The following is a 9,946-nucleotide window of genomic DNA, read 5'->3' as shown; positions in this document are numbered from 1 at the left end:
GTAATCGCAACCACTATTGGCTCATACTCGACTGGAAGACCATTAAGAATGGTGGCAATGTGATCAATGCCTGAGATAGGGTTGCCACATATGGTTAAAAGATCACAAATTTCTTTAATGGACATGGTGTAATCTCTCATAAATTGAGAGCCTTTCTTCATTGATCTAAGGCGACAATGTAAAGCCATTATTTTTGTGGTTGATAACGTTGAATACAGTCTAGTGATGGCATTCCAGACAACAGCTATGGATTTAGCACCAACCAATTGAGGAAGAATGTTAGTGTTAACGGTGGAAAGAAGCCAAGGAACTATCTTGCTTGATATACCGTAGATAGGCTAGATTAACAACCTGCTCACCATCATCATTAAGCGATAGTTTTGCTGGAACCACCATGGAATCATCAAGAAAGCCTTCGAGTCCGAGACCTCTGATTGTTAGAATTACTTGTGTTTTCAAAGAAGATAGTTTGAGTCAGTTAGACAGACATTAACTCTTTTATTGGCAAAGGTGTGAGAGCTCGCTTCTGTCAGTTGCTCATCCTCAGCCATCATCGTCAAGCCTTGCACCATGACTTCTCTTCCAAAGGAGACAAGATCAAAAAGCAAGAAAATAGTGCACAGCAAAAGCCTATTCAGGATCTAAAGGCGACTGATACCATGTTAACTATAGAAGTAACATAGAATGAATGAAGCAAAAAGAGAGTTCAGCTATCATTGAAAACTGATGTGCATATACACTGGTGGAGCAGCTATTTAAAGGCTGTAGATCAAGACTGTTACAACCGTTTAACTACTTAACCAAAAGTGGTTTAACATTTATACAAAACATAAACAGGTATAAATTTAAAATCAGCCAGATAATCACAACACCGAAATAAAAGATAGCACAAGATGAAATGAACACAAGCAGATTGTTTGAAAACGTACAAAACACAGACAATTTAACTTCCGAGTGTACGTTTAACATACACGAACACATAAGATGAAATGGACACTGGTGGATTGTTTGAAAATGAAGAAATCACGATACTTTAAGGTTTTGAATGCACTTTTATAACATATACAATAGCAGATACAGACAGCTTTGGATCAATCCGATAAGTATCGAACTGCAGAACTATTGATCATAGCATGATCCTGGACCGGTTGGAGGTCGTCGAGCATAATAATTTGTGGCAGGAGCAGCATGAACCCCGCGGCTATTCAATAGGCATCTGAAGTAATGGTATCTAGGCAATACGGTTGAATTATCGATGCGTACCGATACAGCCTCCCTTTTGCTCCACAAGCGCTCTGTAATAGGACAGGTTTGAAGCAATCGACATCATTCAAAATAAGATTTCATGAAAATGAAATCGAAATAAGTAAACGGATTGTGTCAATAAAAGCTAGTTTAAGTCTTGAATCCAACACAATATGCAGAAATACACAGTTTAGTTGCTCGCTGTAAATGCTTAGTTGCATCTAAATGAAATCTATGCTGAATGCAGTCAACTATAAGAAGCAAGGAAGGGTGATTTAGTTGTCTAATATGCATAATGTGGTAACGGTTAACAGATGTAATCCAAGAATTAAGGTTCACCTTTATTGCATGAACATCAAAAAGAAAACAGATTGAGAATCAAGTCAGTTAGGACACAAAAAAGAACATTATCCCGTTCTGGGGCGGATGCGGGATTTTATGCTAGCAGGGTGAACGTATAAAATTTTAGAGAAGACTGAACTCATAAAACTTCAGGACGGGCGAAAACATATTATCAATAGAAAATACACAAAAAATCTAAAATAAAAGAGAATTTGAAATTTTCAAGGGGGCTGACTGCCCCCACCCGCCCCTCCTTTGGTCCATCCCTGAATTCCCATTCTGAGAAGAAAGATATCTTTCTATCTAAACATCATATATCAGGCATGTTTAACCTGGACAAATCATTGAACGTCTTTTTTGAACATAGAAAAGTAACAGAGTGGGTCAGTAAAAACCCCAATAAGTAATCACTATTTTTATTGGATCCTCGGGAAGGCACCTAATGAAATTATGCTTTTAAGATCTTTTACAACTTGTTTGTGTTTCGGGTCAAGATGGGGTATTGATGGAGAAAAAGAGGAACTTATCTCGAAAAAGGAAAGCATGACTCAAGCATTTATAGTTGTCGGATGATAACAATGTTAATTAAATACTAGGGTTTTAATAACTCTCTCGAAACGTGTAATGTACCTGCTGCAGCAGCAGCTCGAGGCCATATTGTTTGCTGAACATTTGATGCATCAGCTGTCTCGCCCCACATGCAAACTTCCCCTCCGAGAACAAGGTTTTTCTCGGACACATTGTTTATTCCTTCTAGTGGTTCAGCATTGTAAACTTCATTCCAAGGAACATCTAGATGGTCAAGATACCAAGCACCTTGATTGCTGAATATGCATTTGAATCCTTTCGCAACAGCCTTCAGACAAACCCCAGGACCCAACCTAGCAATTTAGACTAAATCATTCAAGCTTGAATACAAAGTAACACCTCTTGCATGCGAATCTTTCCAGATAAACTTCTTTTCTTTAGAAAAAAAAAGGGTTTAAAACTCACCAGTTGTGTATGACAGTCCGTGGATTAAGCTTTGATGGAAAAGAATTGAAGGTTTCTTCCCTGCGATGAAGAATAGTGAGATTCCTCGGATAGAAGGAGAAGATAAGAAAAATAACATTTTTTTATAGCTGAATTTTGTATTTCGTTAAGCAGGCTTATAGAAATAATATCCTGATTTCATTTTAAATTACTCGGACTTGGGTTTCTGAGTCGGACAAATATTGGGCCTAACATTTTTTTCAAAATTTTATAATGTATTTAGAAGGTCATATCCCTGTACAGCCATATACATGTCCAGTAATGCATTGGACATGGATGTTAAGACAGGTCCTTACAAAAAAGGTCGGAGCAACATAGGTTTCATCACAGGCACATTTTTTGAAGTTTAGGTAATTTACTTTATGTTTATTTTACTACATCTGACAACTTTTAAGTTACTGTTTTGAGAAATTAGTGAGAAGAAGTGGGGCTAGACCAAATAACTTGCCATGCACGAAAAAAACAGAGCCAAAGTCGTGCATAAAACATTAAACAATTGTACAGCATGGTTAAAAGGCATACCAGTTGACAGGCGTCCAGTCTTTCAATATCGCAATTTCTTGAGCCTTGAGTACAAAATATTGATATGCATCTTTAGCAGTCATGTTGTGGTCGTTGAGCCTGAAATTCATTTTCATCGGATTAGTTAATAAGATGGCACAGCTTAATCCCTGTTATCAACGTGAATGACTGAATTAGTATTATTATCGTCAAACTCAATTGATGTAGTAGTTACTCCGAAGTCCGAATGTCAATTGATCAACAAGAAGAGTTAGGTATGTACCACTGCTTTATGTGTGGAGTAGAGGTCCAGCAATCTGTCAAAACAGTTAGTGCCAATATTAATAAAATTTGTAACGGCAGAACTAAATGCATAACCAAGAATGAAAATAACTGCAAGAAGAGTAGAAAAGAGATTCCACTCGTTTATTTAAACAAATTAGTGCGTGCCAGAAAATCAAACTGCTCATGTAACGCTTTTAAATATTAAATCAAATTTGATGATGATATAGCAGCCATCACACACCAACTCGCACTTGATTCCATAAAATACAGATACTGTTGTCAATCCCTCAAATGCTTGTCATTAATGATATGTAATATAGTGAAATAATGATATGAACTATCAATCTAAAACTTTAAAGGGGTAAATTTTAAAAGCTTTCAACGACTATACGAGAACACGTCTAGTTTCAATTGTGGTTTGTCATTGTAACATGTCTCGCATGCTATGTTGCTAGGACCTATCATTTCTTTCTTAAACTACCTATGTTCGACACTTGTATCCAACATATATACAGGTATGAGTATGAAATATAACCCTCCAAGGACCCTTCAGATGCATGAAAAAACTTAAGAAAATTTGAGTCCAAGTAACTTAGCATGCATTGCACATATATCACAAATCTTGGCAGACATCACATAAAATCAAAAGGAGAAGCACAGTGGAAAATTTTCCTTTCAATCTAAAAAGTGTCAAGAACACATTCGAGATAACGAAAATGTCAGTTATCAAGAAGAAATAGAATCCTCCAACCTGTATGAACCTCATCGCCACCCAAGTGGAAGAGCTCAAATGGGAAAATTTTTCTTATATCTGTAAAAGAAAATTTCAATTATAAACGACATAGCAAATGGGAAAAATATTTATGACTTTGGTAAGGATTGAACCAAGGAACTTAGAGAAGGGATCCAACACTCAATCACTAAGCCAAGGTTAAATGTTGTGATAATGTAGACAAAAATGATGTTCAGGTTAAACCGTGGTTCCCCTGTTAGCTCCCCGGGGAGGGGTCTGCGGTTTTTATCTGCAGGTTTTGGAAGGAACTGTTCAGCAGCTTTAGTTATAAGTTTCGATTGGTTGGTATGGTATAAGGCAGGAATATCACTGTTGCACTGTTATTCTGGTCTGTTGCCTTCTATCTGGTTCTAGGTAGAGGTGGTTAATAGTTCTAAATTTGGGGTCAATTTTATAAGGAGGCTAAATTTGGCAAGTCTTTCTTTGATATTAATAAAATTGTTTACCTTTCAAAAAAAATTAATTTAATTTATTTTATGAAAATATATCGATCATAACATAAAATTATAAAATAATATAATAACATACTTTTAACATCAGTTATAACGTAACTTATAACATAAATTATAAATAAATTTTATAAAATTATAAATTATACCGCCTAGATTTTGGTACATTCGGTATGCATGTCGTGTTCATGTTAAGTTTCATGTTGTGTGTATTCTGCATAGTTTGTGGTAGTACTTCAATTTTAAAATAATTTTGTATTATTATTTTATGTTTCAGTTCATCTAATATTTTACATAATATGTAATATCAAATTAAATTTAGGAAAAGAAATTATATGTGTGAATCTATTTGCATTACTTTTTCATATGTTGAAATTATTAAAGATTGTATAATTTCTTTGTTCAACATAGATTGTATAAATTTTTACATGTTAAAATTTTTTATATACATGTTTGCAAAAGGTCAAATCAATAATATATTTAAAATTTTCAAACTAAAGCTTTTGATGATCATGCAGTACCTAACCCCAAATGAAATCTGAAATTATATTTTTTACTAAAGTCATAGTTAAAAACAATATTTTGAATCTAAATATATTTTCCTAAGAATTTTAAAAGGCTTAATATTTGTTTTCCTTAGGTACCATAAAGATAAATTCTTAATTTGGCCCTTAAATTAATTGATGTTATAATTTATGTTAAAAATATGTTCTTACATTATTTTATAATTTATGAATTAATTTCGACTACAGTTTAACCTAAATATTATTTTTGTCATCTCATTGGAGGGTATTAATTTATCAAGGAAAATGACATGTAAGCATGCCATGTTAGTTGTCAGTATTGAGGATAATATGTTCCAGATTATCAAGATCCTGCATGAAGTTATTCTCATACATACATAGAATGCAAGACCTACATTTGAAGCTTGACTGAATTTTATATTAGGAAACTTCTTTAGAATCATTTTGCCATAAAATGATTCAACTTAGTTGACTAAACATGTTGACAGTCGACTGCAACTTCCCAAAAAAAAACTAGCTATCTATGTCTACATATGAACTGATAAACTTACCCGCTGTGTAAATCTACACAATAACATAAAGTTCAAAAGCATGATTCTTAATATTAGCACATCAAAAAGATTGTTGTCAATCCACTAAACTAGTGCAGTTGCGGAAAATGACTACTACTACCAAGAAAAAGGCTTTTGCGCATCTTAACCTGATAGAATGCCAGAAATCAATTCGAAAGTAAAATTTTTTGAAACATCAAGTGGCTCTCTGCAGGAAGAAGAAGGCCAAAGACCAGGATACCCAGCTCCCCTACAGAAAACTAAGGTTAGATTATATCTGGGTTTAATAAATAAGTGGACTCAATGAGAAATATAAAACTCAAAATGCAAATTAAGATAAAACATTTCCATTTTCTTTTATTGAAATTAAAAATCAGGAATCTCTGGATATGTTTGGCCGAGGAACTATGTTCTTCTCACTGCAAGATTAGGATGGGGGGGGAAGATGAGAAGATTCAACTATCATACGATGAACTTTGCAAATACAATTACTCAAAATAAATTTTCATGCATTTGGAGTCTCTAAAACTAAGACAATATTGGCATTACAAAGCAACTTACCATGACTCTGCATGACCGGGGACATCTACTTCTGCCATTACATGGATGCCTGCCAAACATGGTGCGAGACAATAAGTTATCCCAAATACAGATAGCATGAAACGAAGAGCAGTGTTTTATCAAATTACACTATGCTTTTATCGTTAAATTCGCATTACATAACTACAAATCTAAAAGGAAAACAGTGGTGAAGGAAAGTGCTATGCTGCTCCGGCTCTTCATTGTTATTATAATTTTTTTCTAAATACTCCTGTTTGATACATTTCCTGACGTAGGTATAGGGATAAGATCCTTCAAGGATCCTCCAAACCTCAGGAAAACTTAGAAAAACAGAACAAAATCGTTTTGGGCACATTATTTATTTGACACTCAAGTCCAAGTAATATAGGGTAAGAGTTAGAGACACCTATAAAATGGCTAAAATATTTTAGTAACTTTCAGTGAAAGTGAAAGACTCACCTCTCATTTTTGCAAAGCTTCACCATTTGTGCATGAAGATATGAAACAAAAGCAAATAATTAGTAAATTTCTGAGATGCATGAAATAATATGCAGAGGCAAAATTTCTTAATTTAGAGATATAAATAAGCATAAAATCAAAGGAGCGTTTAGAAGTTTCGTAGCAAGGAATGTATTCCAGGACTTATATGTATCATACCTAACAATTTCACTCGCGTCCTCGACCGTGTAGCGTTCCCATTTTGTATAAGCACCATTCCACAGTTTTGGATATGAAGGTACTTCTAGAGGAAATGACTCTTCGTCTATGATGTGCCAATGAAGGACATTCTAATGAATGCAATTCGCAGTATCGGAATGACATGTAAAAGACATGAGAAATAAAGATGGTGCAATAATCTCGTAAGCACTCAAATGAACTTCAACCATGAAAATATAGGGTTGAACAGAAAATAACAGATAGTAGCATTTCTTACAAGTTTAGCATAAGACATGGATTCAATTATCTGCTTAATGACATCGATTGGTAGATAGTGCCTGGATGTATCTGCAATAGAAAAGAGTGTACAACTGAATCGAGTACTATTCCGGAAACTGCTATCTAAAAGGAAAATAATGGATGTGAGGCTTACCAAGCAAAAGCCCACGAAACACAAACCTTGGGTTATCTTTGATGTACCATGGTGCTTTGTATATTTGCACCGATTTAGTCTCATAATCGAAATAACACAATTGGCTGAATGTCTGCAACATTGTGAAAGAGAATAACATGTGAAGAAGACATATATAAGACTTCAATCTAATGCATCACAAGTATGTGGCTTACGGAGCATATAATTCTGAGAAAATTTCCGAAAAAGTAGGAACTCATGTCATCAATATACAAAGTATGAAGGTCCCATGTGCTAGGGAGGAGTATATTTCACCCAATTATCATTATGCTTTTGATCAACATTTATAGCCGTCACTTACAATTGCAAACAACACAATCAAAAGATTATATACACACAATAAACGGTATACGAGTAAAGGATTTATCACAAACCTCCAGCCCTCTTAATGCACCATAAACTGTATTTGCCTGCCAAAAAATACAAAGAGACAGTGGATATTAGCTGTCATCGCACAATTACTTAATGCAAGATTTCAAGTTGACTAATCTGCCAAAATAGTTTAGTCTGGTAGAAATGAAATTTAAACTTGAATCAGAAAACTCAAAACTAAGCATGCATTATCAGAAACTTCTGAAGAGACTACCAGTAAGAAAGTGCATGTCCACAGTAGACTCACACCAAGGAATGCCATAAACTTATTGAACTAAGGAGACTACTCAGTGTTGGCCAAAAAACCACTCAACTAAGAGGCCATGTTATTCCAGGTTTAGCGGCGATGCATGCCAGGAACACAAATTGCAAAACATCTAACACAAACTTCAAAGCTAAAAACATCTGAAAACAAATTGCAGACATGCAACTAACAAAATTTGCAATGGTCATGAAAAGTAGATACAAATTCTTTAGATAATAAATATAGCAAACCTCAAAAACTCGAATTTTACCTCAATTGTTGCCTCGCCGACAATAGATTTCCCATCATTCTTTGCCACAAACAAAGTATAACTCTCATCCACACCCAATTGAAGCTGCCATAATTAGACCCCAAAAAATCATCAATAGATACATGCACATGTATTTATAAACTTTAAGTGAACATGAGAAGGGGAAAAAAACAAGTTTTCAACCTACCTCTTCACTGTCTGAATTTACAATGATTCTCAGTTCACTAATATCATACACAGAACTTATCCCTCTCAATTTCCGAAAATTTGAAATCCCATAAGCATGTTTAAATATAATCTTCTTATACCTCTCAAATCCTTCCTTCAAAATCTTGGAGCCCCTCCTTTCCCCAAGACAGATAAAGATAAAGTTGGGTCCACAGTCAAGGTTTGATTGCCAGAAGTGAACGCAGATGGCAAAGGCCAAATATAAGTCAATGACTCATCTAATTCAAACCCAGAATGTGAATCAACAAGCAGAGAAACCCATAATAGCAATACCAAGAAACTCGATTTACAATGGGGTTTTAGAGAAAATTGTAGCATCTTGATTGATTTTTAATTTTTTTTTTTGGGATTTTTTGAGAGAGAAAAGGGTGAACTCTGAAATTGTTGGTGTTTGGTGATTGACACGAGAGTGGACAATTATTGTGAACTTGGAGTGAAATCAAAGTGTAGTTTTCGTTGACTGCTTTGTTTGTTTTTAGGCTCAGTATTTTTTTTGGGGGGTAAAGTAGACAAAGGATCGTTTTGTAATTGTTAGAAAAGTTGATAATTATTTATATTTCTTAAATTTAATAATAAAAAATTATTTAAATAAAAATGGTAAATTACTTGTTTAGCACATAAATTATCAGTTTTGATTCATTTTAATACATAAACTTTCAATTTTTTTAAATCATACTTAACGTTTATTTTTTGTTTCATTTTTAGTACCCCATTCAAAGCTTAACAACATTAAGTTTTGAACTAAGTTGAAAGTTTGGGTACTAAAACGGACAAAAATCGATAGTTTTGGTACTAAACGCGTTAAGTTTTTTAACGGTGGGGTACAAAATAAAACAAAAACTAAACATTAATTATGGTTTATAAAAAAAATAAAATTTTGGGTACTAAAATTTTATAAAATAAAATTTACAAATTATTATTAAACTATATTTGATTGTAACACCCATTTTCGTATATGTTCCTGTATACGAGTCCAAGATGTCATATAAAACTTACAAATCAGTCCTTTTTGAAAACTAGTAAAAATTTTGTTTCTTTCTAAAAATATATTACTACGATAGCATTAAAATCATTTCCACTAAAATACTAATAATAAATTGTCATTCATAAATAGTAATAACAAGTACCATTTATTTAAAACCAGATTTAAACACATCAAATTCTAAGTACCATAACCATGTAATATACATGCCAACTAGTATTATCAATATTCAAAAGATTTCATATTGGATATGGAGCAGATCTTATTCTTCAAAAAGTTGATGTTGAACCTGACTCCTTACTCCCTATGCTTACTTCGACCTACGCGTGAAAATCATCACAGCCTAAGTATATACTTAGTGAAACATTAAGTTCTATTAATAAAAATAATAATATAAATAAAATAAAATAAAATCAATAATAAAGCATATTTGTCAA

At 33.6% G+C, this 9,946-nt stretch overlaps 1 pseudogene; it reads right to left on the bottom strand.

Moving 5' to 3' along the window:
- Positions 1-821: 821 nt before the first annotated feature.
- Positions 822-8,943, bottom strand: LOC120155380 (annotated as a pseudogene).
- Positions 8,944-9,946: the final 1,003 nt, after the last annotated feature.

Source organism: Hibiscus syriacus, unplaced genomic scaffold (assembly GCF_006381635.1).
Source record: "Hibiscus syriacus cultivar Baekdansim isolate YM2019G1 unplaced genomic scaffold, ASM638163v2 tig00111191_pilon, whole genome shotgun sequence".
Lineage (NCBI taxonomy): Eukaryota > Viridiplantae > Streptophyta > Magnoliopsida > Malvales > Malvaceae > Hibiscus > Hibiscus syriacus.
The sequence above is the reverse complement of the archived record's forward strand: the minus strand, read 5'-3'. Positions and strand labels throughout refer to the sequence as shown.